This window comes from Dermacentor andersoni, chromosome 8 (assembly GCF_023375885.2).
Source record: "Dermacentor andersoni chromosome 8, qqDerAnde1_hic_scaffold, whole genome shotgun sequence".
Lineage (NCBI taxonomy): Eukaryota > Metazoa > Arthropoda > Arachnida > Ixodida > Ixodidae > Dermacentor > Dermacentor andersoni.
The window spans coordinates 59,182,168-59,207,181 of record NC_092821.1 but is presented as its reverse complement, the minus strand read 5'-3'; the positions used below and the strand labels follow the sequence as shown (position 1 = coordinate 59,207,181).

Here is a 25,014-nt window from a genome sequence, read left to right as displayed (position 1 = left end):
CTTTATCGCGTCGAGAAGGCAGTTTTGAAGCTGAGTGAAGCGTCGTCATTCAATGTCATTGTCGTTTCCTTCCCTGGGCATGTCAGCGATGAAGGCATAGCACCACTTCAAACAAAGACGAATCCAATCGTCCTCATGAATGCACACCCTCAGATGCCAACTTGTTGTGCTCCGTTCGGCACCTTGTTTTCAATTACTCCCGCATTCACGCACTCAGCATTACTCGCGCATTCCAGGGAATAGAGGAGCAATGCTTTCCCTTTGCACGTAGAGCGCTTTGGTTGAAAATGTAGCTGCTGCAAATAGTTTTGCTCAAGCGAAAGATCATCTAGCTTGCCAAGAGGTCCTGCGCAAGTTCGAACATCACATGCCGGCCGTCGCAGCTACTGACTTTTCCACTTACCCCGTTCGTGCAGTAGTATCGCTAGTTGAGAGACCTTGCACGGAGCACGCTTGCATTTCCATCCCGGACAGTGAACGCCGCTCAGCGGATATACACGGACGGTGATCGTGAGACGAGCCTTTCAGTTCGCAAACATTTGCATGTGTACTTGTTGGGACGACTCCTCGCACCCAAAACGGATAGTATAAAACACCCTAGTGATCCTGCTGTGTTCTCGCAGCACCGGACTCAGTATTATCGGTATCGCAAGGTGGGAAGCACAGCTCGTTTTGTAACTTCCTAGCGCAGTCCCACCGAATCTTGAAAAATAAGATTCATCTTCACTAATTAAGAAGGCTGAGCGGTAGTTTTGGATGTCTTCATGCTTTTGCTGATGTAATCGTAACATAGGGATGAATTTAAACTTTGAGATACTGCAGTACAATTGGGCTATCACAGAAGTGGGTTTGTACATTCCATATAACAAAATATTCTTCTGCACAGATCAACTTCAACACCGTAGGAATCAGGATAACTTCAAATTAAAAGTTATAGGGAGAAATATTAAACACAGTATGAATCAAGTAAATTTATACAAAAATTTCTCTAAAGGTAGTGACCTAGTTTCACCTGGTAGTACGTTCTATTTCTCAATTGTACGAGAAAAGCAGCTATACCTAAATACGTAAGTACGGGGCTGAAAAAGTGTAAGGTCAAGTTTGTGGCTGTTCCTTGTAGGTTTCAATTTATCAGGAGACAAAAAGTTGTATATTATTGAGTAGCGTGGGGTGTTAACGAGATTATGCAATACTTTATGGCATTCGCGATCACACCACTCAGACATAGGTTGTAGACCTAGTGCAACAAGGTGAGTTGAGAGTGAGAAGCGCCACTCATCACGGTGGTATATGAAAAGAATTGCTTTATTTTGAACTTATTTGAGTGTGTTAATGTCAGATATATTATAAGGGTTCCAGATGGAGCAACCATATTCGAGAATGGATCGTATGAGCGATCTATATGATGCCAATTTTGTTTCACGCGGAGCCTTTCGTAATGTACGATTTAAACAGCTAGTTTTCCTTTTTCTTTGTTGAATATTCAAATGCTGAAGACTGTACCGCCCAGATAGTTCTCAAGTGTGTTCATGCATCATGAATAGTCTTAGGCAAATTGTTGTCTGACGAGAAATTATACTACGAAGTTTGAGAACACTTGGCCGTAGCTGAAAGGTTGTTCATGCGTGCAGAAGGCATCGCCGCTACACGAAAGCTAACGCCTCCATATTGAAAACTTGCTGGCGATGTTCGCCCACGGATTTTAAAGGTCTATCAACGTCTTCGAAAGAAGTACTTGTCGCGAGCACACAGCAAACAAGTTCAAAGCATTACCCGTCTTTTTTAGAGCCCCTTGTACAACATGAAAACTTTAGAAACACCATGTAGCCAATCCAGTTTACTGGCACACGAAAGACAAGATACGGGATGGACATATTTGGACCATTTGAGCACCCGTGAACGCACGAGCAACTGCTGTAACTTCGGAACAAAAGTGTCTAAAATGTTTGAGAACTCGTTTATATCTTCATTTTCTTGGATGTTTTATATTGTCATACTGGCATACATCTATAAAAGTTCATTTCTAACCTAGAGAAGCTATTTATACAGCTGTCTCTTCGCAGGTCCTAAACTGCATCTATGATCACAACGTTTCTTCTTGCGTCCGGTCGGTGACTAGAACCCTCCCCACACCTGCCATGACCTCAGACAAGGATCCCGACATTGAGGTTGGTGTTATTCTTTCGCGATACACGCGCTCATTCGAGAGTTATTGTGAGTTTTGTCATACTATGGGCGCTGCAACTTGAAGCTATTTAAAACTTTTCTATTTAAGTCCTTCAATCAGCCCTGCGCGATAGTTCAAAAACTTTTTGGAACCACCCACACTTCGCCTGTGCGTCACACGACGTCACGAAGACCGCGATAGCTCCCAATCTGATATGACGCCTACAGACTGATTATGCATAATCGAACCCAACAAAAGAAAAAAGTTATTTCCAATTCGATGCCTTTTCGGCATTCGCCTTCGGCTACTGGTTAAAAGCGTCGGGGCAGCACCCTGCCTGTCATGCGGCACCACAACACCACAAAAACTCACCGCGTCAAAGTGACGTGTACGCGTTAAAGATGCATCAATATCATAATTTTTTTTCTTAAAGGCCACAGGCTGCCCCGTTCTGAAAGGAATCACACACACTTACAAAGTTTCACAGAGAAAAATTTTATAGCACAATTTTAGATAACTGAAGAAGAAAGTGTTTACTTAATTCTTCTGAATCTATGCTGCTACCTTGTACCCTAGAAGTGGCTTCCTTGCTCTTACACAATCTTACGTTCCACAAACAGTACGCTATTGCCCGACTTGGCCAAAAACCGTATTGACACATAAATTGAATCTGAATATACGTAAAGCTACTTGTACAAAATACTGCGAATGGGCTGGTTGGAGGATGAGTTCACCACCAAAATTACACAATAAAAAACACCACATAAATATCATAAGTAGAGTAAAATGTGCCATCAAGCGCGTGATTTCTCTATTAAACCAAGGCTATTTTTAGTTCTTTCTGCCGTTTTACTACGAAACAGCTTAAGTGTGCTCTTTCGCCAGTTTTACTCCACGAATGAGTGTGTGCGTAGCTTAACGGCAAATAACATTTCTAGAAAGAAGTGCCGTCGCGTTATAACTTTGAGTCTAAAGGTCAGAACTCTGGGGTCGTTAGTAGAACTGCGTCTCGTTATTCCGCTACTAAATAATCCTTGGCCCTCTTTCCCGTGCTGTTGAAATGTACGGCCCCTGTCATTGCGGCCTAGTGTCTGATATAATTGATTTTGAACATGCGCTCAAAGGTAGCCAGTTCTTGGACCCTCACGGTCATAGACACGCCCCTATCGCATCCGCTTCTTTCTGACGATTCGTACAGGCGACAGGAACCACACTTGCTCGGTATTCGGTGTCCTGTGGGTGGTTTCGTTGTCATGCCAAAAACGGCGTTATATGGCAACGATTCCACATGAACAATCTCGGGAAACCGCTGGTGACCTTTCTAACCGACTGTGGCCTACCGTGAAGCTAATTTGCGGAGTAGGAGCAAGGCTGAGGGATAGCGAGGACGGGAGGCGATTGTGAAGGTGCACATGTGTCCCGCTATTGGCGGTTGGGCAGCGAGAAACGAGCAGATGCCAGTCGTTGTGTTAAGGAAGCAAGCTGGTCCAAGTATAAGGACTGTGTGCGTTCCCCTTGTGTTTTGCTTGTTGGCACACTGGATCACGATTTCGTTCAAGGCTGATCGAAGTTCTCACTGTCTGTGCTAAGTGCGGGAGGGACCTAGTTGCTGTTGATAATTTTATCCCGATGGGGTTCGAGCACTTTGCAATGTGCGCCGTATGGCAATAGTTCTAAATATTGTTCTAGATGCATTGTACAAAAAAATGCCTCGTTACTCATGTTGCCATCGAATATCCGGAATCGGCTAAACGCTGTACCTGGTGGAAGCAACTTACAGATCAAACCGAATACTTCCTGCTGTCTTGCACATATCCAGGCTTTCTATGTCATTGGATAGAATTATCCCAAACGGAAGCTGTGGAAACACATGTATATTATATCGAGTGATGAGCATTGTTCTTGTGAAAGTGCATCCTGAGAAGCGAGTATGCCATTTCAACTTCCTTTGGTAGGGCGCGCTGCCAGTATTAGAAGCGCATTCTTCCCGCACCCTACACAGTCGCGACGTGGCCTGTACTTTTCTTCAGTTAGCGGTAACGTAGTTGTCGTAATTCGCATTTAAATTTCCTGATTCAGCGAATTTACTTGTGACTACTTTCACCACTCCTACGGCAGCCAGCGGCTGCAGCTTTTGCAGTAAGCTAGTCAAGATCAGTAATCAAGTTTTGTTTGAGTAATCTCTTTCCATTCGCTTGCAACCACTAGTGAAGTTCGACCTGCTCACCTTGATAACGTGAAGAGGAGTACGTTATTTGCACAAGAAAGTGCAATGCAGCAGAAAGATTCACCAAATATATTTTTGATTTTGCACTATTGAGGGCTTATTATGGAAGCGAGGGCAGAACGGATGTGTCCGGCTGAGGGAAAGGTTGAGAATCTTCAAGGAGAAGAATGGAGACAAATTGAGTGCGCAAACAGCCAGTGACAGTAGTACCTTGCAGTGGAATAATAATGTCTGCGGTTGTATTCACAGCGGTGATAAACGCACAACGCTCTTTTGAAGGCACCAGGCTTCAAGCAATCACAACCCCCGAGAAAGACAGCGGCCTTTCGAAGTGACACACACACCGGCATTGTTAGCGTTGGCGGACAAGAGGGTAATAAGTGCTCGTGACCGGGAGGGAGCATAAGAAGGCAGGTGTGAAGACAGGTAATCGTCGAACGTAAACACTAGTAGTATCGTCGGTATCGATCGATTGTACGACGCGCTGATGAGAGAAAATTAAACCGGACGCCAACGAGCCAAACTGCTAACCTAAATTGAGATCGCGACCGCACGGGAATAAAATGGCAGACTGAAGGGCGTGACGGATACTGTCAATGATGGTGTATGCAGTACATTGTGCGGATGAATGAATAATTGTTCTCACTTTTTTTTTCATGTGAGCGCAGAAATCTGAATGCACCCATAACAGAAACTGTAGTGCCCTGTCAACAAAAGCCAATAACCACACCTTCCACAGAAACCAATAGCATGCTTGATGCTCGCTATCGACGAATTGCAACATTTCACGAATCTGCAGGTCTCCCCATCAAAACTTCACAGAATAGTTTTCCGCGAGGAAAGGGATCTGAGAGGCTGGACGTATTGGGGAAACGGAGCGTCGGAATGATGACGGGGAGCGACGTCTCGAGGTACGTGAACACGCGGTCGTCTTGGAGAAGCCGGTCGGCGATGGAGATCGGTGAGAGAACGGAGGTCGACTGTATGGCAGAAGATGGCGCATCGCGCTCAAAGGCAATGTAGCCGTATCGTTCGTCGTGTGGGTGGCGTCTGCAAAACCAGTAGATATGTCCCCGTATGCTGCAGCAGTAGCGAGGCTCTCGTTTAGCTGTTTCTCGGGCAGAAGTTCGCCCAAGGTAAATTGATTAAAGCACCGTCACTCAACTATGCGTTACAATACGTATATATATATATATATATATATATATATCCAGGGTGTTTCACGTAAGTTGCGCCACAGTTCAAAAAGACTCCGATGCACGCGAAGATGACCCGACCAAATGCATGTTACTCCCTTTTGTATGTAGTTTCGTACGCTAATTTTGTATTTTGCTTGATTAGATCATCAGTCAATCTTAATTAATAGATTTCTGAAGCAACGAAGCTTGGCGAAAAATTCCAATTAGAAACTTGTTGAGGGCTTTGCAAAACGTCCAATTGCACAGTGCTAACTCTCAATCTATTAAGTATTAGCATGTTTCAGCTCACTGCTGATGCCTGCAAAACACAGAAATACATGTGGAGAACGCTTAAGCTCCGCCTTTGGAAGTGGAACGCGATAGCAGTCAAAAATCCCTGACTGCTTCGTGCGTTTACCGGCAACTACAGCGTATGTAACCGTGATGTTTACGGGAAAACGCTCGCGGCAAATGCTATGCCCTGAAGGCGGGCATTGTGGTCGAAACTCGGCCTCTCGGATAGGCCGCGAGGCGGCGGAGGCGAGCGCCATCTGGAAGTACTTCGAGGAAGCGTGCGTACCACTCCGTGGACTATCAGATATTTAAGGCCAAGATATAGTCCGACGTTCTCGGCGCGCCAGGCCGCGGCAGGCGAAGTCGGATACGCTTCGCTAGCGACGCCAGGGGTGCAAGAAATTTGCTTCCTCTACAGTTCGGCGTGCGCGCGCAGCGCGAGGCTGGCGCCATCTCTGCGTCCGGGAGCGCAACTTCACGGCTGCGGCGAACAGCGCGCCGTTCGGGTAGTGCGCGCATTTTGCGGCATGGCGTTAACTTGTCCTGGAAGCCAGAACATCGCACTCATATTGTCAGTACGTCGGCTACGTCAAAAACGGAAGCGGACCACGTACATACGAAAGCTATTCGACAAGCGCCCTCAACTCGGCGACTACCACCAGCTAGTACAGGAGCTGCGAAATGCAGCTTACCTGTGGCGAGATCACACTGCTTTCGTATAGCTTCGCACGCGTTGTTCTTCCGCTCTGTGTCGCGGTAGTTCATGCGTTTCACATCGTATACACATGGATGGTTGCGAATCGCTTCAAGCAGGCGTCCTCACTCGCGCTGTCATCACACACGGATGTTGAAAAAACCACAGCCGCACTGTCAGTACGCGCACAGCAGGCCGCCATTCTGCCTTCTGCTCGCTGCCGCTACAGCGCGCAGTGCATTCTGGTCTAGCATCAGCCGCGTGAAATAGAACACGCTCTATCTCCGCGCCGGCGGCGTTGAGTTCGCGCCGGCTACGCCGTGACGCCGAACTGTATGGCCCGTTCACACTGAGGAATCCGGCGTCTAGAGAGAATAGAATTCTCCGGCCGCCGAAAACCGCGTCGTTCACCTTGCTTGCGCACCGCGCCGCCGGAACGAGATACAGCGCCATCTGCCCCATAAAGTGCTAACCTCCAACCAAGCGCGGGATATCCCGGATGTTCGCGCAGCTCGAAATCGGCGCAGTTGTCTCCGTTCGCGTCGAGTTCGTGTGTTAATTTTGCGCGTCTCCACCATTGCTTGAAAAGGCAATGATGAACCCTGAGCCAGAAGAGGCAGTACTGCTAGGCCTGTTGGCAAGCACCTTTCTGGCGATGCGTTACGCGCAGAAGCATTCGCCGAAGAGACGACGCCACCGGCGTTGGTGGGTTCGTCCTGCTTTGCAAGGGCGCGCGTAACTTGGTCACGCCACCTTGTCAGGTCGCTTATACCTTGTGCTTCGCGTGGTACTTGTCGAAAAGGACGGGGCGGTTACGCACCAATTCGATGAGCATTTCCGATGTCGCGACGCGTTCGAAGACTGCGATATGACGAGAGCACTGGGCTTGGCCGCCATCTTTCGAATTGCTGAGCCGCGCTCCGATTGGTTCGCGGCGAGGCAATCCGGCGGCAGCTGCCGCAAAAATCGGTCCGGGAGCGATCGGCGCGGAAGGGGCTGTTCCGGCGGATCTCGCCGCCGCCGAACTGGGTTCCGCCGAATTGGGCGCCGCTCCAGACGCCGAATGCATCAGTGTGAACGCGCCAGTAGAGTGCGCGTTTTTCACCGACGTCGCTTAACTGCGACGCGCGTGGCCGCGCGCGCGTTAAAGCCCGGAATACATGGAGCGTTTTTGAGGCGATTTTCGCCTCACGGCGCCGATTTGACGCCCGGCGTGGCGAAAAACGCCCGCCGCCGCCGATCAGGACCGGCTTGATTTTGACGCGGCGCGCACGCGTCTGACGCTACCGGAAGTGCCTGTCGGAGACACTTCCGTCTGTTTTCGGCGGGAGTGACTAGCCGTCTCACCGTTCCTTGAACACCTCGCGCGCGTGCGCTGGTCAGCACCATGGCTACGTCGGCGAAAGCATCACGCGTGGAGTTTAACGACAAACTTATAGGCGCGATACAGAAACGTCCCATATTGTGGGACAGCTCAAGGAAGGATTTCAAGGAGCAGAGGAAGAGGATGGCGGCGTGGGCCGAAGTGGCCACCGAAGTTGGATGTGACCCGGAAGGTATGGTTGCATTGCTACTAGTATTTCTACCAAGACACAGTGCAAAAACTTTGTTTTAGAACCAATGTTTTACAACCAGGTCAGATAAAAAGGGACGCGCGGTATATCCGCGCCGACTTGCTGAATAACCAATGGAAGTTAAGATAAAATACTGGCATGCTTCTGCAATGAACAATTGTCATTGATATTACAAAAGTATTATATTTAACTGTTTTATTTGATGGTAATGTGTGGTAGTAAACCGAGGTTAATCTGTGCAATTCTACTTGCAGACAATAATCTACAGGGGCGGTGGAAGAGCCTTCGTGATACATTCACGAAGAAGCACCGCGCGTGGAAGACTGGTGCACCAAGTGGCTCGGGAGCTGCTGATGCAGTGCACGTGAAGTGGCCGTATTTCCACATGATGATGTTTCTAAAAGATCAGGTGTATATTGGCATGTATATCTCCAATGCTTCGTGGGTTACTTTTCGCAATAACTTACTTGAAAAAGGAGCTGAAGAAAGCCTTATGTAGCAACATAAGGATGCTGGGCAGTAAAAGCATATTCTCAGTAAGACCAAATGGCATAGAAGCAGTTGTACAGTAGATGTTGAAATTTGTCTTGTTATGCACACACATTTGTTGGGCTCACCACTAGACCAATCAACTGCATTTCAATACGAGGCCTGTGCTTCCAAACAAGAAAATCAATGAAGCATTCGAGCAACCAAATCGTGAAATGTAAACTGTGTGATGTTCCGTGTCATTTGACGCTTAATTTTTCTTTCAGCACCTTCTCAAACAGCCATGTGCAGGACGGTGAAACTGCAGAGTCGGTCCTGGAATCGATCTACAGTGAAACAGAAGGTGCAAATTTACATTCCAATTATGCTGTTATGCACCTGCAAACACTGTCGACACAAGTACCCACACTTGCAATATAATGAGCCAGCAGTCAAGTCTCTCAGATGTGAAAATAATTTATTTACTTCTAATGCTGAAACACTGCAAGGTAATTTAGTTAAGAGCAAGAAGCTATCATTGTACACACTGCATTCAACTTATGCTTAACACAATCTTGTCCTGTGTGAGCTCGGTCCTACGCGTGGGCTCTGTTCTGAAATACATACTTTCATTTATGAAGAAGCAGCATGGGAAGTTTACAAATCATTTTTTTACTTTTCCACTCTTTAAAACGATCCAAAAACCTTTTTGAGTGCTTAAGGTTTGCAATTCTTTTCTTTATTCAAGACGGAGCAGAACATCCTGAAGATGATGCTTTCTCTCCACTTGTGCCCTCAAGAAGTACCAGCCCAGAGCCACACACACCAAGCGGCAGCTCACAAGCCAGCACCGCTGCAAGAACCCTGACAGCCCCTCGGTCTGGCGCAGGAAAGAAAAGGAAAGAGAGGTCTCGGTGGCAGGACGACATTGATAAAGTTGACGCTCTGATAACTGAGGACAAGGACCAAGCGTCAGTCTACGGGCAGCTAGTTGCCCACAAGCTGCGGGCATGCCCGAAGCATGCGAAACGGGACATGGGAATGGATTTGCTGCAATTCATAGCGAAGTATACATTTCATGACAACTCTGAATAAATGCACATCAGATAGTTTTCTAACAGACTTCGTATAGTGACAATGGGTGCTTTAAATCCACTATGGTTTCTGTGGCACTGCAAGTCCAGTGTGAGCCCACTGCCACGCAATGGCACCTTCATTAAAAAAGTACTGGGCGAAAAGATTCCTTGTGTCAGCAGCACTTGCTCTGTAGTTTCTAGACTGCGTTGTTTCAAGGTCAAGCAGGCTACTTGACACAGCATCACTTCTCCACTGGCCTGGGACGATATTCCCATAATCATCCTCGGAATCCACATAGCCTGGTGGACAGTAGGTTGTTTCCCGGGCAGAAGAGATGAAGTTATGGAGAGCGCAGCAAGCCAGGACAGCAAAGGTTGCATTTTTAGGTAGAAGGTTCATGGGCCCAAGCAAGATTCTCCAACGAGCTGTCAAAATGCCAAAGGCATTTTCCACGATGCGCCTGCACCACATTTTGTAAAAACATGATTATTTGCAGCTGTGCTATAGCATTAAACAAGTTATTTTACTTCAAAGAAGTTTGTTCGAGTGCACTTTGTCTATTAGTAATTGAAAGAATATCACATGAGAGCACATTTGCTAAATCTTGTTTCAAAGGTGCATACACACCAAACTTTAGTGCTGCATTCACTGCTTCATTGCCTTAATTCACCATAACACTAAATAATGCTGCCTCAAAAGAAAGTGTGACAATGAATGAAAAAAACGGGGACCATATTGCAGTTTTCTTGTGCCTCATGCGACCTGTGTATAACTGTAGTATCGAAGCCACCATTTGGCTATTTATGCCGGAACAGCGTGACCAAAGGAATTCATTTTTAAACTATGCATTGGTCGTAGACAAATACGATGTGGTGATTTATGTTTATAATGCCTCATGAATCATTACAAAGAAGAAAACACACGATCAAGAAAAGGTGTTTAAAACTTAGTTTTTTACAGGCCGGAACGAGAAGTATGTACTGCAGAAAACAATTTTCTCTTGCTTCCTTGTCACTCAATCACAGCATAAGATACTATATTGAGCCATCGCTGGGCATGAAAAGCAGTGCAAGAACACTTGAGTTCGTCCTTTTTTTTCCAACAACACAAATAAAACAATGCCATATTTTTACAATGGCATTCAATACCTTGCTCTGCTCAGCCGGTAGTTGAATACCCTCTGGATTGGCAGCATGCCTTTGCCCGGGAATGGACGCAAAAAATCTGTCCTCAATTGGAATGCTTCGTCCCCGACGAAAACATGCGGCGCAACCTTCTGGCTTTTTGGAAGGCGTGCTGCTGCTGGTAGGGCCACGACGCCACCGTTTAGCTTTTTCCCAAATGTGCACAATTTGAAGACTCCGCCGTCACTGTGTCGGCCTGGTGCACCGACATCTACCATCATGAACTTGTACTTTGCATCCACGATGGCCATCAAAACAATGGAGAACGTCCCCTAATAAAAGGAGAACATTAGACATGCATGAGCATCCCTTGTATATGTATGACATCTGGTTCAGCTTATGGAGTGAACAGTACCTTATAGTTGAAAAAGCTGCTTCCAGAATTTGGTGGTGCAATAATCTGGACGTGCTTTCCGTCTACTGCTCCAACACAATGAGGAAAGTTCCAACGCCTGCTGAATTCTTGTGCAGATTCCTCTCATTGCACAGGCCCTGGCTTCTAAATGGAAAAAAAAAAGAGCAAACCTGAATATTTTGGCGAATGGTTTGGAAGTGACAGATGCTAAAAATGGTCTTGCTTTCTGAATGAGTTCATTTAAGCCATTGCAATGCCCGTCACTTTTGCCCTTTTGGCTCTTTCATGCAAATTTAAGTTTGCTACATCGCCTATTAAAGTTCCACAACCAGAGTCAGGAACAGAATTAGGCAAAAAATACATACAGGCAGGTAGAGCGGCTCCAAGTGCTTCCAGATCACTCTGCAGGCATTGTGAATCACAAGCCGACATGTTGCTGGCGCAACTCGAAATGTCAGTGCTATCTGCTTGATTGCCATTCCCGAGGATAGGTACCTGTGTACAATAAGAAAGTAGTTGAGAAGTTCTGCGAGAGCGTCACTGCAGTCACATGTGCTACAGTACCTGAGGGTTATAGCAAGTCTCTCTTCAGAGCAAAGAGGCTCCCGGCAAACAAAATTCCTCCTCAAGTCACTGCGGACAATGCTGTGCAGTTCGTCAAATTGCTTCGGACTCATCCGATAGTATCGGAAGAACATGTCTTCATCTGTCTTCATGACTTGAAACTGCAATGACAACAGTGAAACAAAAATTACCAACTGACACCACATATTTATTCCACCCTTCATCATTACACAAATGGTAGGTGACGTACAGAGATGTGGAGCTTGTTTTGTGATTATTATTATTATTGGGGTGGGCATTTTTCTAGCGACCCGGACCTCAGTTTACATCGTCCCGTTTTTTAAAGTCACACCGCCAGCCTCTCTTCCAAGTACTGTTTCTTAACAGTGTGTGTTGACATTAACGCAAAATAGGGAGTGGTACACACCAAGCGTAACAAAGTGTCTTCCGAGTGCATTCTGAGCTCTCGGATGCAAGTCTTAATCAATGCGAAAACGCCGCAGGCGCTGAAGCAAAACTGGTCAAGGGTACGTTGGCCTATGCTGTCGACGCGGCAACCAGTTTCTCAGGCATATGCGGAAAAGCAACGCTAGATAATGCAACCGCTTACAATGACACACCACGGAGTTCCTGGATTCATCCCAATTAATACAGCTCGTATGAAGCCATTCGTGCATTTATAAGAGTGATAAATACATAACGTGGGTGGCATTCAGCTGGCATCTTAAGCGTGAAAAAAAAAAAAGGAAAATGTGCTAGTTTTGAACTACGACCTCCGAATGGCACAAAATTTCATTATGGCAAGCACAAGCCGCAAAACATTCAGCTGGGCGAGTTGGTACAGATACATCATGTAAAACATAGCAAAAAGACGACGAACACAAGAAAAAGGAAGGAAGCAGGTAAGATAAAACTAAGAGTTGGGGTAGTTAAAGTTCCCGAACGCACAACAGGAGATCGATCGCTACAGACCGACAAGTTACTTACCGCGGTGTGGTATTCACCCTCCTCCTTTCGGACTTGCCAGATGGGGTGCACCCAGAATTTCCTCTTTCTTTTCTTCTTTTCTTCTAGGTCCCTCATCTTCATCAGCAATAATCTTTTCTTTAACAACACAAGACGCCGATGTACCCCCATGGACACTGGGTTTGGTCACAAGAACAGAAGCGGCGCGATCTCCCTCGCAGTAACGCTACCTGCTTGCCGTCCACGCGCAGTAAATGAAAACGCTTTTTAAAATTAGTTTTCAGCAACGAGAGCCACAAGCAATGTACAGAACAAAGCTCACGCAGACACTGCGCAACCCGCACACCTGTTGCAGTCGCACAAGGTCGCCAGACGAAACATTTCCGGCCAACTCTCTCCGCTGAACATCGACAAAAATATCGATACAATACTAAACATACCTGGTAATGTGTATAGACATATTAGTGGGGTATTTATTGCATAATTTATTAATTATAACACAAAAAAACAACGTATAAGCATTGTTCGTTCATTTAGTGGTAGCCAAAACATTTTTGCGTTGTCTGGCCACACTGCGGCGGCGTTCGCCGCCCGTGCGCCTCATGTAGCCTGGCCGGCGTCCCGCCAGCGCGTTTTTTTTTTGGCGCGCGATAATCGCAGGAGAAAAACGCCCCATGTAGCCCCCGCTTAAGGCCCGAATACATGGAGCGAATATGCGACGAATAGTCGGCGTTCGACGCCCGGCGGCGTACGCGCGACGCGCGGCGGCGGAGAAAACGTCGTTCGCTGCCGATCCAGCTGGCGCAGAAAAGTTCGTCGGGCGGCGACGATACCGGAAGCGGCAAACGAGCGGCGCCCCAAAGCGAGCCAATCAGGTCTCACTATCCGCCCCGACTTCCGACTAGGCTTCCCCGCTTGTCCGTGTATCCCGATCCCGCTCTATCGTTCACGCCGGTCTCCCGCTTTTCGTATTCATGGCATCCAAAGCGGCGCTGCTGGAATTTAACAAGTTAATAACAGCCATGGTTAGACAAACTCACGTGCGCTGCTTTCGGGTCTGCTTGCTTCGGCCGCGCGCGCGTTGAGCCACAGAACAGAGCCGCGGAGTTGGAGGAGCCGAAAGTTGTTTACCCGCCCAGTGTTGCCACAACACATAGCATCGCCGCTTTCTTTAAACTACATCGGCACATGAATGTCTCAAACACATAAAAAAGACTAGAAATCAGTTCTAAACAAAATTTTACGCGTTTTTGGAGTGTTCCGTAATTCAAAAGCGATAATAATTGTCGTTAAAGTATTTTTTTTGTCATGTGTTTCACGACAGCGCATTTGCCTCGTCTAGCCACACTGATAACAACGCAGCGACTCGCCGGCGGCGGCCGCCGTGTCTAGGCTCCATGTAGCGCAGCCCGACGAACATACGGCGTCGCGCCGCGCCAGATGTCTGCCGCCCGAACTTCGTCGTGAAAGTTCGCTCCATGTATTCTGGCCTTTACGCCGGAGTATATCTTGTCCTTTACGCGCCGGCGTGCGCAAATGGCGGACGCCGTCTCAGGCCTATGCATTGTAGAAATGCTGGAAATGAGACTTGTTTAAGTTTTCGTCTAATAGAATTATCTTTTCTCATATATTCAAATTACACGCCGAGAGCTATCGTGTCCGTAAGTTTTGTGTAAGTCATAGTTAACGATTTTTCCACGTATTTTAGCTTGGCAAATTCAATTACTAGTTCAATGAATTCCTTGCGTCACATGAACGGCCTGCGTTTATATGGTTCGAAAATCTTTTTTGCCGAAATGACGTCCGACGCCGGATATTGCGCGACACGGCGCCTGACATACCCGCGTCCGCGCCGCGGTTGCACCACTCCCAAACTGTGCGCGTACGAACGAAGACAGCATCTAGCAGGGCGTGTTGCCGCTTAAACGGCGACAGGGCAGTGACGAAGGCTTTGTCTGTGCGATTTACGCCAGTGATTGCTTCCCTCGCGGCGGTTCATGTTAGTGATTAGCAGACGCAGCGGCAGCACACCCGGTTAAGTGCTGCGTTTGTTTCTTCGCGGAACGCTTGGGGCAGTGCAACCACAACAAGCAAGCCGGAATGTCACGTGGTGTTTTTTCGTAGTTTGCGGGCATCACCACAGTAAGCTGAAAAATACCAATACTTGATAAAAAGACAGGAACTGGTTATTCAGATGTTTTGCAAAGCACGCTGAAACTTTCTAATTGGACTGTTTCCTAGCTCCGTTGCTTCAGAAGTTGGTTAATTAGCATTGACCGATTATCTCATTAAGCAAAATAAAATAATTGTGTGACACACTACACACGAAACTCAGCAACATGCATACGGTCGCGTCGTCTTTGAGTGCATCACGATATCTTAAAACTCCGGCTATATATATTGGCCATGTCGCCCAATGTCGCCTAATATCAAAACTTTCCGCACTTAAATTAGACTGTCTTACCTTGTCATGGCTCCGAAATTTTCTGTCTAATCGTCAGCAGTTTACTATTGCAAATAACTACTCTTCCTCCGTAACAGACGTTTCTTCTGGTGTACCGCAGGGTAGCGTCCTCGGTCCCTTGCTTTTTCTAATATTTATTAATGACTTACCTCAAAATTTGTCCCCCCCCATCAGAATATTCCCCGACGACTGCATAATTTATCGCCCTATTAAAAACTCAGATGATCATCTCGTTCTACAGCAAGACTTTCAACAAATCAATAACTGGTACAATAAATGGCTAATGACTTTAAATACCACAAAATGCAAAGTAATGTCTTTTACCCAGAAGTCGGCAACCACACAGTATCCCTACCATATTAACAATTACACTGTTACAACAGCTACACAATATAAGTATCTAGGGGTTCTATTCACATCAAATCTTTCTTGGACAGAGCATATCACGTCCATTTCAGCTACTGCCTCCCAATCGTTGGGGTACTTGCGACGCAACTTAAGAAATGTTCCTTCAAATGTTCGCAAGCTAGCTTACCTAACTCTCGTTCGTTCCAAGCTCGAGTATGCATCTCCCATTTGGTCCCCTCACCAGAAATACCTAATTGAAACGCTAGAACGGATCCAGAATAGAGCAAGCCGCTTCATCATAAACGATTACAGCTACCAGTCTAGTGTTACACAAATAAAACTTAAGCTTTCATTACAATCCTTGAGCACTCGCCGAGACAGTGCCCTTTTAACACTGTTCCACAAATTCCTTCACTCCACTCGAACACCCGCATGCTTGAAACGACCCTACTCCACGTCACATAGGCTTCATAATCATTTCGGCTATGCCCGCCTTTACGGGTCTACAAAGGCATTCCATTACTCTGCTCTTCCTCGTGCTATCGGGCCGCCGTGCGGCGTTCGTGTTGTCCACAACTCTCCTCCTGTGTCCGTGTCTGCACGCCTTAAGCGGGAGACACATGGTGCGATTTTCCGTGCGATCTGTCGTACGGCGCGTCGTGTGCGACTTGCCGCATGCGGCGATTCGGGACACATGGTACGAATGACCGAGCGGCGGGTAGCTCCGCCCAGAACCGGCGCCCCTGCGTGGAAGCTAGGAATGCTGCGTAACTTCTAACGGAAAGTGAAAGCAAACGTATTTGCACAGCTCTCTTGTTTGAAACAAACGATGACAATATAAACACGCCTATGCAAGCACTGTAGACGTGTTTCCGCAAGGCCGCGTCAGCAGTAACGGCTCCTTTGACAGCCGCCGATGGCTATAGGAGCCGGCAGGCACAGCTCGCTCGGCCATCGAATCCGACACCGGTGGCGCTTGTGACACGATCGCTTGCAGCTCGTATAACGAAGCGTCTATGTTAGTCGGCACAACGTGTACACAGTTATCGTACGCTTAATTTGCAGCACATTTGATTTCATTGGCGCCGACGGAAGCGAACGAGCATGCCAGGCGAGCTTGCGATCGCTGGGAGACGGTGTAGGCCTATCTCGTCGGCCGGCTATCCGAGGACGAGGGCCCATGCCGATGCGTCCGCAGCTCGTAATAAAGCGCCTCAATTCATCAGCACAATCAATGCCTGAACATTTATGTTTCTCTTAAGAGAAAATACGGTTAGTTTTCTCGGTGCCGTTAGTAGCGATGAGTAAACACGCCAGTCAGGCGAGCCGCTTCGTATAGACGATTGCTGGCGCATCTGCGCTGACCGCGTCCGATTGCAAATCACGCCAACTATTTACTATATCGCACAACGTTTTATAACATGCACTTTTTCGAGGCCACTTTATTCTATCAGTTATTTCGTGGCAGAAACAAATTGCAGCTTATTTATGTGCCGCCGTCACCGGCGAAAAAGGCCTTCGTTTCGACCAGGGAGAAAAAAAAAAAAACAGACATCGGAGCGGCGAGGCGCTTGCTCGCCGGCCCCGCCCCGTCGGGTCTACGTGGCCGTGACGTTCGCGCTACCGGCGCTGTCATTGGCTGCGGCCGCCCGACCGATGCGGCAGTCGCACGACAATATTCAGCGAGTTGGTCGCATGCGGGGCATGCGATTCGGCGCCGCGTGCGGCGGATTTGGTTGAAAACCTGTTGAGTGCGGCTGCCGATGCGAATGGTCGTACGACCGATCGCACCCAAAATCGCACCATGTGTCTCCCGCTTTAGCCCTTCCTTGCATTAAGAAAGGATTTCTATATGCCTGTAGCTCGGTCATAGTGGAGGCTATGCTCGGTCGGTCGGTTCAGCAGGCTCTGTAATCGGCATTTCATGGCTACTCATCATACGTCACGTTTTTGTGCCAGTATGCTATGACGTCAATAATTTCGTTCCCCCTCTGTGATGTCATAACTACCGCGCTAGCGATGGGCCTCGACCACGGTAAGGAGCTTTTAATGACTTTTTGGAGCTGAATAAAATTATTTTGAAATGTTTGCAGCGTCCAATACCTCGTTGTGGGTGTCCTTGCAAACGGAAGCAGCCTACAACATACTTTTATAGCCTGAAAAGTTGGTGTCCCAACCCCTTTAAATACATATGGTGCAAGCCTCATCAGCTAGTTGAGCCCTTTAGGCGAGAGTCAGCTCAGCACGCTTTGTCTTGGCAGTGGTCCCATCGAGACAGGGTTTTATTTGTTAAACGGAAGTGTTCCAGGTTGTAAGAGTGTCCTCATGACTCTGGTACCACACGAGCGCGGTGTGAGCAAGCGAGCACACGATATTTATACGTTGTGACTTCGAGTCCAATTTGTTGCTCTTGCTCACCCTTTCGTAATGTGTAGCGATACATCGAGGCCTTCCCGAGTTTTTCCGGCGTAGTAAAGGGGCTCCCTTAGCGGATGGTAAGGGACAAGAGTTGTGGACGCCGAAGCACCTGCTTTAGTGGTTATGGCGGGTGGCGATTGCGGACGGCCGCCAAGCTGACGACTGCCACGAAGACTTGAAGGCGAAGGTTCCGTGGTCGGACTAGGTAGCTAGTACTTGATAGGGCAAGGCCACCAGACCGAAAAATAGTCCTCATCTTCCTCCTCTTCAAGAGCTCCTTCCCTTCTGCTTTGTGCGTACAAACCCACCGTTACAATATTCGCAGCACAACTGCCCAAGACCCAGAAAATCATTTTTATCGTGCTTCTGAACTGAAGACGTCTGTATTCTGCGAACAACACTGTCGATAGTTCTTTTTTTTTCTAAACGAAGTGTGCCTCAGGTTTGCCTCTAACAGGCTGCTTGAATTTTCAAGGCGGTAGATGATGTTGCGCAGCCCATTCAGTGCTCGCATGAGTTCAAACAAGTACGCTTCGGTCCAGCTTGAATAGCAGCTCCCTTTCAGTGAGTGACAATTATCCCTTCGGACTGCAAAGGGGCCCTGTAGTATATTCATATCAGGGTTCTAAAAACCAAGCAACAGTACACATATATCCTCAAAGGATTCCTTTATCGCGTCGAGAAGGCAGTTTTGAAGCTGAGTGAAGCATCGTCATTCAATGTCATTGTCGTTTCCTTCCCTGGGCATGTCAGCGATGAAGGCATAGCACCACTTCAAACAAAGACGAATCCAATCGTCCTCATGAATGCACACCCTCAGATGCCAACTTGTTGTGCTCCGTTTGGCACTTTGTTTTCAATTACTCGCGCATTCACGCATTCAGCATTACTCGCGCATTCCAAGGAATAGAGGAGCAATGCTTTCCCTTTGCACGTAGAGCGCTTTGGTTGAAAATGTAGCTGCTGCAAATAGTTTTGCTCAAGAGAAGGATCATCTAGCTTGCCAAGAGGTCCTGCGCAAGTTCAAACATCACATGCCGGCCGTCGCAGCTACTGACTCTTCCACTTACCCCGTTCGTGCAGTAGTATCGCTAGTTGACGCTTGCATTTCCATCCTCGACAGTGAACGCCGCTCAGCGGATATACACGGACGGTGATCGTGAGACGAGCCTTTCAGTTCGCAAAAATTTGCAGGTGTACTTGCTGGGACAACTACTCGCACCCTAAACCGATAGTATGAAACACCGTAGTGATCCTGCTGTGTTCTCGCAGCACCGGACTCAGTATTATCGGTATCGCAAGGTGGGAAGCACAGCTCGTGTTGTAACTTCCTAGCGCAGTCCCACCGAATCTTGAAAAATGAGACTCATCTTCACTAATTAAGAAGGCTGAGCGGTAGTTTTGGATGACTTCATGCTTTTGCTGATGTAATCGTAACATAGCGATCAATTAAACTTTGAGATTTATTTATTCACACATACTGCAGCACAATTGGGCTATCACAGAAGTGGGTTTGTACATTCCATAAAACAAAATATTCTTCTGCACAAATCAACTTCGACACCGTAGGAATCAGGATAACTTTCAATTAAAAGTTATAGGGAGTAATATTAAACACAGCATGAATCAAGTTAATTTATACAAAAATTTCTCTAAAGGCAGTGACCTAGTTTCACCTCGTAGTATGTTCTATTTCTCAATTGTACGAGAAAAGAAGCTGTACCGAAATTAGTAAATACGCGGCTGAAATAGTGTAAGGTCAAGTTTGTGGCTGTTCCTTGTAGGTTTCAATTTATCAGGAGACAAATAGTTGTATATTATTGAGTAGCGTGGGGTGGTAACGAGATTATGCAATACTTTATGGCATTCGCGATCACACCACTCGGACATAGGTTGTAGACCTAGTGCAACAAGGTGAGTTGAGAGTGAGAAGTGCCACTCATCACGGTGGTATATGAAAAGAATTGCTTTATTTTGAACTTATTTGAGTGTGTTAATGTCAGATATTTTATAAGGGTTCCAGATGGAGCAACCATATTCGAAAATGGATCGTATGAGCGATCTATATGATGCCAATTTTGTTTCACGCGGAGCCTTTCGTAATGTACGATTTAAACAGCTAGTTTTCCTTTTTCTTTGTTGAATATGCAAATGCTGAAGACTGTACCGCTCAGATAGTTCTCAAGTGTGTTCGCGTATCACGAATAGTCTTAGGCAAATTGTTGTCTGACGAGAAATTATACTACGAAGTTTGAGAACACTTGACCGTAGCTGAAAGGTTGTTCATGCGTGCAGAAGGCATCGCCGCTGCACGAAAGCTAGCGGCTCCATATTGAAACCTTGCTGGCGATGTTCACCCACGGATTGTAAAGGTCTATCAACGTCTTCGAAAGAAGTACTTGTCGCGAGCACACAGCAAACAAGTTCAAAGCATTACCCTTCTTTTGTAGAGCCGTTTGTACAACATCAAAACATTAGAAACACCATGTAGCCAATTCAGTTTATTGGCACACGAAAGACAAGATACGGGATGGACATATTTGGACCATTTGAGCACCCGTGAACGCACGAGCAACTGCTGTAACTTCAGAACAAAAGGGTCTGAAAGGTCTGAGAACTCGCTTATATTTTCGCTGTCTTGGATGTTTGATATTGTCATAGTAGCATACATCCATAAAAGTTCATTTCTAACCTAGAGAAGCTATTTACACAGCTGTCTCTTCGCCGGTCCTAAACTGCATCTATGATCACAATGTTTCTTCCTTTTCTTCCTGCGTCCGGTCGGTGACTAGAACCCTCCCCACACCTGCCATGACCTCAGACAAGGATCCCGACATTGAGGTTGGTGTTATTCTTTCGCGATACACGCGCTCATTTGAGAGTTATTGTGACTTTCGTCATACTATGGGCGCTGCAACGTGAAGCTATTTCAAACTTTTCTATTTAAGTTCTTCAATCAGCCCTGCGCGATTGTTCAAAAACTTTTTGGAACCACCCACACTTCGCCTGTGTGTCACGCGACGTCACGAAGACCGCGATAGCTCCCAATCTCATATGACGCCTACAGACTGATTATGCATAATCGAACCCAACAAAAGAAAAAGTTATTTCCGATTCGATGCCTTTTCCGCATTAGCCTTCGGCTACTGGTTGAAAGCTCCCGGGCGGCACCCACTTACCTGCCTGTCATGCTGCATCACAAGACCACAAGAACTCACCGCGTCATAGTGACGTGCACGCGTTAAAGATGCATTATTATCATAATTTTTTTTTCTGAAAAGCCACAAGCTGCCCCGTTCTGAAAGGAATCACACGCACTTACAAAATTTCACAGAGAAAGTTTTATAGCACAGTTTTAAATAACTGAAGAAAATAGTTTTTACACAATTCATCTGAATTTATGCTGTGACCTTGTACACTAGAAGTGGCTTCCTTGCTCTTCCACAATCTTACGTTCCACAAACAGTACCTTATTACCCGACTTGGACAAAAACCGTATTGCCACATAAATTAAATCTGAATATACGCAAAACTATTTGTACAAATACTGCGAATAGGCCGGTTGGAGGATGCGTTCACCACAATCTTACACAATACAATACATCACGTCAATATCATAACTTCAGTAAATATGTGCCATCTAGTGCGTGATTTCTCTAATAAACCAAGGCTATTTTTAGTTCTTTTTGCCGTTTTACTGCGAAACAGCTTTCGTCTGCTCTTTCAGCAGTTTTCCTGTACGAATGAGTGTGTTCGTAGCTTAACGAGAATTAACATTTCTAGAAAGAAGTGCCGTCGCGTTAGAACTTTGAGTCTAAAGGTCAGCACTCTGGGGTCGTTAGTGGAACTGCGTCTTGTTATTCCGCTACTAAATTACACTTGGCCTTTTTTCCCGTGCTCTTAAAATGGACGGCCCCTGTCATTGCGGCCTAGTGTCGGAGGGGCGCGCTTCTGAGAAGTTTGGCGCCGCCTTCTGACGTCAAGCTGCAAAGACATAATTGATTTTGAGCATGCGCTCAAAGGTGGCCAGTTCGACCATCACGGTCATAGACAGGCCCCTATCGCATCCGCTTTTTTTCTGACGATTCGTACAGGCGACAGGAACCAGACTTGCTCGGTTTTCGGTGCCCTATGGGTGGTTGCTCTGTCATGCCAAAAACGGCCTTATATGACAACGATTCCACATGAACAATCTCGGGAAACTGCTGGTGACCTCTCTAACCGACTGTGGCCCACCGTGAAGTTAATTTGCGGAGTAGGAGCAGTGTTGACGGATAGCGAGGACGCGAGGCGATTGTGAACGCGCTAATGTGTCCCGCTGCCTGTGGTTGGGCAGCGAGAAACGAGCAGATGCCAGGCGCTGTGTCAACGAAGCAAGCTGGTCCAAGCATAAGGACTTTGCGTGTTCCCCTTGTGTTTTGCTTGTTGTATATTGGTGTCACGCGGTGCACACTGGATCATGATTTCGTCCAAGGCTGATCGAAGATCTCACTGTTTGTGCTAAGTGCGGGAGGGACCTAGTTGCTGTTGATAATTTTAGCCTGCTCGCATGACGTATTTTTCGGATGAGTCTTCTTATCCCGCGATAAAGTGGTAATGAACTGCGCACGTGCTAAAGTTGAATTTTGCCTTCTGTGTGAGGCCCCATTACACGAAAATCGTGATTGTCCTTCTAAACTTACCTTGCGCGAGGACACAGATATTCGGCCTGGCTCATTCGCCCTCGTACCCGTATTCTGCGATGTCATCACTAATGCAACGTTCCTCTTCACATCGTCCGGCGTCCTCACGAGCCGTAAAACTATCCCACTGCCCTTCGCAACGCTTGACATCACCGGCGGCTGTAGCAATATTTGTTTCTACAATCCCCTCATCCGCCCACCTAACTTTCTGCCGCCCCCTGCTACGGCTTCCCTTCCCTTGGAATCCAGTCCTTAACACTTAATGACCATCGCTTATCTTCCCTCCTCATAACGTGTCCTGCCAATGCCCATTTCTTTTTCTTGATTTCAACTAAGATGTCATTAACTCGCGTTTGTTCTCTCACGCAATCTGCTCTTTTGTTATCCCTTAACGTTACACCCATCATTCTTCTTTCCATAGCTCGTTGCATCGTCCTCGATTTAAGTAGAACCATTTTCGTAAGCCTCCAGCTTTCTGCCCCGGACGTGAGTACTAGTAAGACACAGCTGTTATACACTTTTCTCTTGAGTGATAATGGCAACCTGCTGTTCATGATCTGAGAATGCCTGCCAAACGCACCCCAGCCCATTCTTATTCTTCTGATTATTTCAGTCTCGTGATCCGGATCCGCGGTCACTACCTATCCTATCCTAAATAAATTTATTCCCTTACCACTTCCAGTGCCTCGCTACCTATCGTAAACTGCTGTTCTCTTCCGAGACTGATAAACATTACTTTAGTTTTCTGCAGATTAATTTTTACATCCACCCTTCTGCTTTGCCTCTCCAGGTCAGTGAGCATGCATTGCAATTGGTCCCCTGAGTTACTAAGCAAGGCAATATCATCAGCAAACCGCAAGTCATCGCATAAAATGGTATAAAATTTATTATAAGGAATAAATTAGGCATACATGATTTCCTTAAAAATATCTTCATATGTGTTCTGAAGTACTAGTGTTACTTTTGATGACATGAGCAAGATTTTCCTTAATTTTAGCGCCACCAGAAGTTATCAAACGTCACTCGTATACATTGCTGAGCTTTCATGAATTTATTATCAAGTGCTTTTAGTTTTGCCTAAGAGCAGTGAATAAGATGGAACAATGAATTGTGTCCAGAAGCTGATGCAGCATTTTGGAATTTTGTGCCTTCTTTTGTTATAGAAACGTTCTTCACTGGTTTCTCGGCGCGTGAGCCTGCACAACGGAATAGGCCAAATTTGTGAGAGATTTAATTGTCGTATGTTGACTGCAGTAACGTCTATAAACTCAAGAACATCAATAACTTTCAAGCAGCTCCGCATTCCGCTGACTTTAAACTGTGGATGAATATATAGTGTCACGTTTCAATGACGGCGAAGAACCAGACGGCCGAACTGCGTATCAGAAAACCAGCTCTTTAGACGGCCAACATTTGCCCTGGAAGGCAACTAACGCTCAAGCGCTACGATAGCAGTGAATTGAGTTGTCAGTCGTCGAAATCTTATCCCTGGGCTAAGCGCATCAGCTGCCCAACCATGACTCGTAGCACATTACACTACCATCACTGGTCCTCACGTGCCTTCCAGAATGTGCAACACAAGGTTTAGCGACCGCATAAACAATAGAACAAATCGGCAACGACATACCAGAGAGTTCGTCTGCATGAAGGCGCTTCTTGCGCTGAGCGACGACTTTCTAATTTGTTTAAGCCTTCGAAAAGGGTCACCGTAAAAAGAAACAATTGTGGCAATGTGCCCCTTTTAATAGGTATCGTCTCGATGTTGGAAATAGCACAAGAAGGCGAAACGAATCAAACGTACTTCAAATAAAATTAAGCTAAGAAAGGTGTAAAGTCGCAGAGTTTGTTAGCGCGCGTAGAATCATTCAAGCGGCCCCACGCGAACGACTTCAGGTCGGGCGCGGCGTCGCTGCGATTGCGTAATGCCTGATGGCAAGACCTCAGAGTCCGGTGTGCTTATACGTAGGAGGACTCGGTAAGGACCCAAACAATGTCTGAGGACTTTTGACTGAGTCCAAGTCGGCGTAATTTGGTTCAGAGTTGGTCGCTGGCGCTGGTGTGCTACGTGGCTTCGTCGAGGAAGGTAGCGTTGGCGGTCGGTCCCTTGCTGGTTCTTGGTGCGCAGGGCATGTTCAGATAAGGATACACTTGAGGGGTCTCCAATATTTTGTGTTATCTGCGAGCATTTTATTTGTGGTAGGCGAATGTCTCTGTACAAAAGAATCAAGTATTTTTTTAGAAAAAGCTGGGAAGATTTCTAGCAGGAAAACATAATGCGCGAAACGTGCATAGCGCTTTTGCGACTTGCAGATTTTCTAATTAATAAACTTTTGATGCGAAAATAAAATGCCGTA

The 25,014-nt window shown here is 46.7% G+C and overlaps 1 long non-coding RNA gene across 1 annotated transcript; it reads right to left on the bottom strand.

The window, feature by feature from the left end:
* Window positions 1-10,053: 10,053 nt before the first annotated feature.
* On the bottom strand, window positions 10,054-11,701 carry LOC126526331 (uncharacterized). The gene is made up of 3 exons (XR_011889845.1): window positions 11,219-11,701; window positions 10,828-11,135; window positions 10,054-10,139 (listed from the first exon to the last, which is right to left on the bottom strand). It is a non-coding gene; the product is annotated as an uncharacterized lncRNA (long non-coding RNA).
* Between the last annotated feature and the right edge of the window lie 13,313 nt (window positions 11,702-25,014).